A 10,651-nucleotide genomic window follows, 5' to 3' on the forward strand; every position below is an offset into this window, starting at 1 on the left:
TGGTTATCACCCACCTTTTGCCTGTGTATGCTGTATCATGGCGGCTCAAAGAAATGATCCCACACCTGTGGCTGCCTGAGTTGCCATGCTATTTTACTTAGCAATTCAGGCACGATTCAGATCAGAATTGTAACAGCATAACTGTGGCAAGCAAGACTGTGGTTGAAACACAGAGCTACAACATTTACCAATGTCTAAATGTTAAATAAACAGCTATCAGCTAGTTATCCCTTCTGCGTGACACTGAGAGTGTTTACATTTAAATGAACAAATACCTTTTATTCCTCTCTCCCTTGCAATCTTTTCTCCTTCAGCTCCAATTTCCATTCCTGTTGTATTCTTAAAGAAGAACATACATTATATTATCCCAACTGCCAATAGCGTGCTTAACTTGCTATTGGTCATCTACGTTGATACCTAGTTTAAGCTAGGAAACAATCAGTTTGAGAATTTTTTGTTTTAGACAATATAAACATTTCCATACATTTGCAATATATGTCTGACATTATTACATTTTAAAAGTAAATATCCCCCTTGACCTGTATATTTGACCGAAGAAAACTTACCGCAGCAGTAAAAGAAGATGGCGATCGCAAATTCAGGAGGGCGCTTCTTGACCTGAAATGAGGCTGTGGCCAATTTAATAATCCAAGTGTTAGAAACAATGTAACAACACAAATCTGACTTTACACAATGTAATCTAAAAGTGTTACTTTTTATCAAACAAGAATCCATTGAATGTTTCATGTCACCTGTCACAGACGAGACCTTTTTAAAAATCCTTAAGTGTAACTTAAATTTCAGAGCTTAGACAATTTGAGCAGAATTATACAACTTTTTTTTTTCAAAAACGCAGTAAAAGTATCTGAAAATATCGAAAACTATTACAGTTTTTGTAATACATTTTTTGTTCTACTTTACACTTCATATTTAATAACAAGTTGTTCAAACATGTGGCCACATTCCTCCATTTTAGGCGCTCCAAGTATAGGCATTTTTTTGTTTTTCTGTTTTCGAGTGATTTTTTCTTTGCTGTAAGAAATACAAAATGAAAATTGAGCCATATTTTAAGTTTCACTTGTCCCTTTTTGACCAAGAAAAAGAAAAATGCCTTGTATTTCAATTAAAATTGTTTGTGTTTTTTAAACAAAACCAAATAACCACTGTTTTTTTGTTTTTGAAATACCTGTTTCTGAAAGGAAAATCGAATGATCAAAAGACACACTGACCAAGAGTGAATCAAAAAATTTAAAGTGTGAAAGAATTAAACACAAAGACATGTTTGGCATGTTTAACAAGCAAAAGGTTGTGATGGTTTAAATTACAAACTAAAGCATGTTTGAAATATACAGTGAATAACACTGAAAGTACATTAGCCGTTAATGGTAAGAAATATTGGAGAACTTAAATTGCACCAAATAATAAATGTTAGAAAGCCTGTAATATACATAATTCTCTTACATAATGATGAAAGAGGAAATGTTCATTATAACAATACAGAAAATACTGCCATGGTTTCAATCAGCATAACAGACCAAAAATTACATGGGACTGCTAATACTAGAAAGGAACTACCATATCAAACGCTGGCTGATTTTTTTCTACCCTTGTTGTATGTGGTACTTAGACATAGGACCAATGGCACAAATAAAATATTTCCATTCATAAAAAAAAAAGCAGCTTTGGCATAATTGAATGTTTTCAACCAGGCATCCAGAAGACTCCAATACATTTCAATGCAAATGTTCAGAATTTTTAAAGTTTATCCCATTGTGACAATCTGTCAAAATTAGGAATAGTAGTGATTCACTCAACTCACGATATGAGTTCACGATACAATTCTCTCATGATTTATTTTAAGAGAATCTGGAGGTGGTTGGAGCTTCTCATTGTGCTGTTGATTAAATGCTGCATCATGTTGGTGGTGCTCTTTGTGAAGTCCTCTGTCCTGTTGTAATATTTGCACACAGTTCTTGTCTTTCATTTTCTGTCTTGGGAAGCCAAAATGCTTCCACTGCTATGATAACGCCTGCTCTACTCTACAGCTGCTGACGCTTCACAATATTACTGCAATTCATTTTTTACCGATTCGAACCTTGACACCTTTGAATCAATTTTTAAGTGCCTCACGATTAATCTTTACATCCCTAATTAAAAGTCTCTTTCTTTCCTATAGTTTAGATGTAATTTATTAAAAGCAATTGTTGCTGGGCTCTGGTGTCACAAAGGCATTCATTTTATAGAGACTTATGTCTTGGAAGAACTGTGGGCATTTTCAAATTTTAAACGCTTTTACTTGTATTGTGTCCTAACTTAAAAAAAAATTCTCTACAAAAAGTGAAATGGCATCCTAAGATATTACTGCTTGGGAAACCTATATGGCTGACAGGATATCCTGTCAAATTTTACGAGAAGAAGTAAGGAAATGATTTGGCAGAGGTTGCTAATGCACATTGCATTCTGTTTCAAGGAGGCATTACTGACGTGGAGCTGGATTCAGGGAAAACGGGCATTTCAAGTCAATCGTGTACGCACAGTGGGTGACTTGCTTTTTGACTGCGTTTACCATCAATTACAATCAATACCACTAAACTGAGCATACACTGGTGAATATTGCAGAAAATATATCTATTATCCATCTGTGCATCCACACACATCTACATATTTATGCTTATTTTAGATGAACTCTGATATAGCAGCGCAGGGATGTCAAACTCTGTCTTAATTTCGCTGTCACAGAATATTTCTGTTTCCTTTTCTATCTCTTTCTCTCCCCTCAACCATGAGATTACCTGAAGGGACAGTGAGCTATCAGTGGGACACACACACACACACACACACACACACACACACACACACACACACACACACACACACACACACACACACACACACACACACACACACACACACACACACACACACACACACACACACACACACACACACACACTGAGCTTTACATCTAACCTAGCCACACACAATTATGAGCGAGAACACAAAATGCATCCACAAGGTACATCAACACACACACACACACACACACACACACACACACACACACGCACAGTGTATGATTGACATTCATTGTCTAAATTAGTGCAATTCAACTAACTGTCCCACAGGCTGTAACCGCCTGCCTCTGCATGTGTGCCCATAGTGTTTGTGTGTGTGTTGGTGTGGTTGCATCATGCAGAGCTTTGGGAATATGACACTATTACCTGAGAGACTCTAAAAGAAACTCTGTAAATATTGACAGAGAGAGAGAGAGAGAGAGAGAGAGAGAGGGCGAGAGAGGGCGAGATGAAGCGCAGATATGAACCCTGAGGGGGTTGTTGGATTGATAATTTAATGGTTTCACTGGGAGCGAAGATTGGATCGAGAAGAGGGAAAGGACTGGAAGGGATAGGAGGCATAGGAAAGGAAGAGGGAGGATTTGAACCCTGCAATGTTGCCATGGCAGCATTTGGCTTTACTATGAGGCAAATGTCAGGACACAGAGAAGTTATACTGAAAACAGTAAAATGGGTTTTGAGCATTAATGTCGACGTTGTGGCAACCCCGTGGCAATTCATATAGCATTTCCTGGAGGAAGACTTTTAACTGTAAATATAATTAACTTTTCGTAATTTAAAATCAGCCTTTGTTGCAAACTTTTAGGATGGATGCTGCAGGACTTTAGGGCACTAGTGGGTTTATTTGTCAGGTTTAGAAGAAGACTTTAATGCTCCCTGTAGTAATGACTAAAATTGAGAGTAGAAATCTTCCCTCAAGGGATAGTCGTTTGCAAGCACAACAGGGGGTCACATTTTCAGCAATAATTATCCTAAGGCTTTTAACAGTTTAAAAAAAAAAAGAGTTTTTTTTACCCCTCCAATCTGTTCTGCCTGTAAATTATTTGATCATCTACAGTATTGCATGAGTCAAACCTTGATACAAATATATTTTTTTCACATGTATATGGATTAAAACCTTTCCAAACTGACCATTTGCTAACCCCTTTGACACAAACAACAACACACACTTACACACATCACATATAGACACATGCACAAGCACACATACGTACACCGGCACACACACACACACACACACACACACACACACACACACACACACACACACACATTCCTGTGAAGATGTATGGATTATTTGGAGGTAATACAAATGCATTGTTGGTCCAAAATGTTGGACCCAACAGGCCTCTCAGATTTGTGTTTTATAAAAACTAGAAGCACATTTTAAACTGAAGTAAAGGATAAAGTGCTTAAAGAGCATATTGCAGGTTAAAGACAAAACTTAACTAATCATAGGAAAATACGTTAACAATACTGTTTTTAAAGAAATTCTGAAATTAATAACCCACAGGGTCTCCTGGAGACGTTTTAGTACGTTTTCGCACGTCTTTGCTTTTTACTTCCGCATTCGGCTGTGACGTAACATAAGGGAGTCCCGCTGAATCCCCGTCTGTTTAACATAGAAAATCATGGATCCGAGTGTCACTCCCGTCAATAAAGAGGAAGAAGACATGTATTCCTTTACATATAATGGTCCACTGGCTTATTATTCTGAACCTGTTAAATGTGATAGAGAGCAGAAACAGGCAGGATTAAAGGAATAACGGCCTCAGGAGAGAAGTGAAGCTGTGGTGTGAGGAGAGACCCGGAGCAGGCGTCCTGCTGAGTGACAGGTGTCAGCTCGCCATATATGGGCGAGTGCTGTGTTCACATCAGCATATGTAAAGTTTGTAATCACATTCAATCAATTAAAAAACTATTTGTAGAAGGTGCAAGTGACGATCATTCACCTTTACATTGTATGGGAGCTGCTTGTAAAAACGGCAAATCTGTACAACGTATTACGGTGCCGCGCTGTGCGCGCGCGAGAGAGAGAGCGCGAGAGAGAGAGAGAGAGAGACAGACAGACAGACATAGAACCCGATTACACGGCCTGTGCAAATGCAGCACCATGTCTTAATTGTTTATTCCTCATGCAGCCCAGTGCTCACGTTGTTATAGAAAATACAGTGTATGGTGCAGGATCACGGCGCACGTAATCCACACAAACATGCACAACAGCGCACACACTCCACAGTTTAATGCGTGCACATATATTAGGCTACTACAAAAAGTTTAAAGTTTTAATTGGATAGAGGACCGACGTAAAGCTTGTGTTTCTGTTTGTTTCCAAACCGCGCGTTCCGTCTTTTCCCACTGCGCACACACAAACACACACACACACACACACACACACACACACACACACACACACACACACTCCACAGTTTAATGCGTGCACATATATTAGGCTACTACAAAAAGTTTAAAGTTTTAATGGGATAAAGGACCGACAGAAGTAAAGGTTGTGTTTCGTTTCGTTTCCAAACTGCGCGTTCCGTCTTTCCCCACTGCGCACACACACAAACACACACACACACACACACACACACACACACGCGCGCGCACACACACACACGCGCTCTCTTGTAACAGAGTTGGATTTATAATAAATCGTATGACTACATATATTAAAACAGACTGTCCGGTGTCTATTACGCTCACACTAGAGAATATACAGAGGATTCCAGCAGATCAAATCATTAAACGCTTTCTGTCTGCGTATATAATATTTTATGTTAAACAGCCAGAGATTTAAATCATTAATAAGGAAACGTTTTTGTGTCTGATACCGAAATATTCAACGTGTCTGTTCGATCGTTTCTGAGGTTGTGAGAATAATTCACCAAAACACACTATGAATAATCAGCCACTTACACTGTGCACCTGAATGTGCTCCGCTCAAGTTACAAACTATAGCAGGGAGGCATCCTGTCTGTTCTCACTCACTACCACGTATCATTACTCCTCTTTAATCATGTTTTAGCCTGTTTTTTTGTGCTTTAATTCTTTTGTGCTGCCTTCTAAAAGTTTGTTTGTAAAGTGTTTGATGCTCTCGGTGCAAGACAAGTTCCCCCAGGGGCAATAAAGGCTTCATTCATTCATTCATACACGGACGCATAAAGCCGATCAAAGCAGAGTCAGAGAACGGGACTCCCTCATGTTACGTCATATGACGCGTTGTTGAAAAAAAAGCACGTTCTAAACGGCTATGCTAAAACAGCCACTTTCTCCTCTAAATTAGAGCACTTATGTGTTGTAGAACATATTAAAAAAATAACCTACTTATTTTACAGCCATTAACAGACTATATAAAATATTAATTAAAAAAATTTTTTAACCTGCAATATGCTCTTTAAGGTTACGGCCTAGATTTGAGCAGATTGCACAGAGTTTAATCTTTTATTACATGTCTGTTTTATTACAACATTTGGGTTGAAAGGGGATATAATCCCCTTATTGTGCTCATTGCAATTTCTCTTCTGTCCCCTAGAGGACTTTGAACTTTTCTTCTCTTCTCCTGTCCTCCCAGCCACACTCTCCTGGTCCCTGATCAGTTTGACCCTATTTCAGAGTCCTTTTTCTCTTTGCTACTTTATCCTAGTTGTAATATGACTGCTTGCTGTCAATTGCTTTGGTATGATTTATTATTGCGGGTTTAGTCCCAAAATTTGGAGCTGCCTTGTACCTGTTAACCTGCGCTACCAGTACCTTTAATGTTAGGGTGCACTCACACAAATCTGTACCATGCCCTTTTTTGATTTTGCTGTATCTTGTACGTTCTCCAAATATTTGGTGTATGGCGATGAGGCTTTAGTCTTGATATAAAAGTGTCTTTTACACACCTCAGTACCAGTAGCAATCCAGTAGTTTACTGGATTAAACCATTTTTGACTTAAAACCAGTTTTTTTGGTTTTTGTTCAGTCATTTGCTGTGTTGCACATGTATGGCATGTTTTATTCTTTCATTAAAGAACCATTACCTTTCACTCCCCTGTAGTTTCTTAATGTGTAATTAGCTGGGGAACGAGTGCAAGACATCTATGCAGTTTGTCTTTTTTTGTCAGGCTTAAAGTCCATCAGCTGTAGTCTTAATGATTCACTTCTCTGTGCTTCTCTCTGACCAGTCAGTGTGCTGGTCTGGGTGTCGTTTCACATCAGCAGCTTCTCCCACTAATGAGCTGCTGCTGTGATTGTCAGCCATAGCACAAGCTCAAGAGCTGCACTGAGTTAGAGCTGAGTGGTCGATTTCAGGCGAGTCGACACTAACACTGCAACAATATCTGAGCTGTTGAAACAACAGGATTTCTTTTTTTATGTTGGAGACTTTGAGGACATAGTGAAGAATCAGCTTTTCAGCACAACACCATAAAACAACAAAAGTATCAGGATTCATTCCAACTTATTGGACTTGTTCTTGTGTTTCATGTTTCAATCATAAACTGTAAATATTAATGGACAAAGCCTTGGTGTCGTCAGCCATCTGTTATGGCAGGGGGCTCTGGAGGCTCGACATCCATCGCCGAGCTGGAAATCGTGTCTTACTTACTTTCAGTCAACTTAGCGACAGGGTGAGAGAGGTTTTCATCCTCTTGATGAACCGTTACATCGCACCTGTCAATCATGTTAGCTCTGCGACTAACTATGGATAACATGTATCGTTTTCAAAATCAAAATGCAGTGTGTGCCCATGATGACGTTAACTAATCAGACCTATTCCATTTTTTGTACTAGGCTGTAAACATGTTTATTTATGCTCAAACGTAAGTCCTCAAGCGTACACTAGGCGAACAACAGAAGTTTGCACTCCCGCATTAGCTTAATTTTTCAAGACCGGAGGTTGCCGCTTCATATCAATATCTGTTTAATACATGTTTTTTTTGCAAAAAGATGGTTATCATCAGTTTCTTAATGCCAAATTGTAGTTAAACATGTCATACAGTAACGTATTCCTAGAGCTCAATGTGGTCAACTCAAATTTCCTGTTTTATCTAAAACCTGAAGATATAAATTTTAATGAGCATGCAAGATGTCCTGCAGGAGGCTGTAAGGGGAAAAAATATAAATCACAAAACTAAATACACATGGGAATTTGTTGTGAATGCACTTCATGAAGTTTGGTTCAATTAGGGGTCACCTACCAATGAAATGCCAGTAACACAGCTCTTTCTCTCTCTCTCTCTCTCTCTCTCTCTCTCTCTCTCTCTCTCTCTCTCTCTCTCTCTCTCTCTCTCTCTCTCTCTCTCTCTCTCTCTCTCTCTCTTTTAATTAAAAATGTGATTTTTATGCACATGTTGAACTTGCACGACTGACTGTTAGACATATTGACATATATATCGAGTAACGCCGTTCAGCGAAAAAACATAGAAGTATGAGTTTTGGTCCATATTTCCCAGCCCTACCGTTAAGGTGTATTTTCTACCCATTTACCCATGTGTCATTGAAGACCAATTAATTAGGTTATACATCTCCCTCACTCTGGACCCCTCTGGTTTGTCACAGGAATACTCTGCAGGGAACCAGCGAAAGAAAAAGTTAGAGATGTCTGCTGTTAGCTCTTTGAACGCAAAACACAAAACTACAAAAGATGCATTTTTCGTTCTTTTGCAGCTGCTTGCTGCAGATGTGATTCGGCTGTCTCTTGGTGTTGCTGAGTCACCCGTTGCGTTAAAACAGGATTGGATGTTTTAAAAACTGAAGTTTTGTTGTGTTGCACAGAGCCAATCAAAGACAGTTGGTGCGTTCGGTGGAGTCTGGAGGTTGACAATTATTTACATGCAGGGACTATCAGCGCTCAGTGCGCGTGCAAGTAGGTGCGAGTGTGTCTGTCATTGAAATTGTCCCGACCACTCTTCAATTAATTAAAAAAAAAGAAAACCAAAAAACATGATGTAGTCTTCACTACATGACCACGTGTCAGAAAATTAATATAATTCTGGGTTACATTCAAATGTTCATCGATTTATCTAAATAGTAACAAAATAAACTAAATAAAAACAAACCAAAATAATGTCACACTAAACACTAAATTATATCAATTCTAAATAGACAAAAATGTTGCAAGAACTCTAGTCCACATATTAGTATTCAAACAAATGCCTTCTTCTCTATGTGAACATGTGTCTGATGAACACTAGAGAAGTGAATCTGTGAAATAATGTCTATTTCCATTTTCATTAATGATTCAATTTTCCTATATGGTACCAAATATCTCAGTCTTGTTTTAAAACACTTTAAAATGATTTAAAGTGTATATGCTTTGTTTTTTTTAAAGTGCTGGTTCTGTTTCAACTTGGCATGAAATTATTATAGCACTGTGATACCTGAACTGCTAACTGGCCATCTGCTGTTTCGCATTGAGTGAACAATAAGCCCCGTTTCCACCAAGCGGATCAGTTCGGTTCTTCTCAGTACGGCACACATTTTGTCGCGTTTACATAGACTAAAGCCGGGAAAGAGTCCCAAATTACCGCCCCGTACCGTCCTACTTTTTGGAGCCCTTCTGTTGGGGTGCCAAGAATATCGATCTGACCTTAAAAGGTGGAGCTAAACACCACAGTCTGTTAATTGGTCCCGTATGACAGCGGCATTAAAAGACAAACATAACCCAGCCGTTTTTAAATACCCAGTTGCTTGCTTTTTGGGCTGTATTTCTCCTCGAGGCACACAGCCCTCTCTGAAAAAAAAGCTTGATTGCATTTTGTAACAAAGAGCCACATGCCAATGCAGTTTCTCACTCAGAGGTGTGTTAATTGTTCTGATGTGAAGCGTCTGTAGCTCATAATACTATGAAGTTTTTTCTCAACTCCTTTCATTTGCTCTCCTTTCTCCTCTCATAAAAAAACCAAACAAACAAACAAAAAACCCAGCAGCGGCGGTCATATTTCAGGAGCAGCGCACCGCCGCTGCTCAATGCATGAAGGGTAAACACTGCAATGACAAAGAAGATGATTAGCTGGATATTTGTCTTTGTTTACTTTGTTGAATTTCTTATCATTGTGCACTTCGTCGTGTCATATAATGTCATGCTATTACTTTGCTGACGCTGGCTTAGAAGCAGCCTACCAGGGCACGGTTGGCTGTGGAAACACAAACGGGATCCAGCTTTACCGAACCAAACTGACCCAAACTGTACTGATCCATCCTGGACTGCTTAATGGAAACGGGGCTATAGATATTTGGAGCTTCTTCCATGAGAATGGTGGCCTGCTGTGAAACCAAAAAACTCACTTTAAAGCAATCTAAGGCTAACAGGAACATTTTAATTTTGGACTGGTTTAGTTACATTTTTCCTGGAATACTATGCAGGGCAGGGCAAGTAAAAGTTGTTGTGTCTTCTTTGTATTGTGATTCACACTCTGTCTTTCCTATCAAGGCTAAAATAAAACCTACACTCTTGTTTTACATCTCACAGGACTTAGCATTCTGATATGCTTGCATGTCTCTGTCTTGAGCAGCAGTGGCCGTATCTTGGAAGACAGACACAGAAAAATCTCACACAGAAATGACAAGCATCTCAGTCGAAGTGTGATGGCATCAACATTGTTGATTTGTCATTTGGTTGGTACACGGCGAGTAGCTGCCAAACAGCCTCTGATACGGTTGCCATGGAAAGAGCGCTGGTTTGGTGCATGCGAGGCAGAAATCTGATGTTCTGCCATCCTGGATCTGGTTCATTCTTGTGTTGGAGATTCACTTGTCGTATGCGAGCAAAAAGGAAAGAATTGATAACTCCTGCTATCTGTCAGCCTAGT

This window comes from Symphodus melops (genome assembly GCF_947650265.1).
Source record: "Symphodus melops genome assembly, chromosome: 15".
Classification (NCBI taxonomy): domain Eukaryota; kingdom Metazoa; phylum Chordata; class Actinopteri; order Labriformes; family Labridae; genus Symphodus; species Symphodus melops.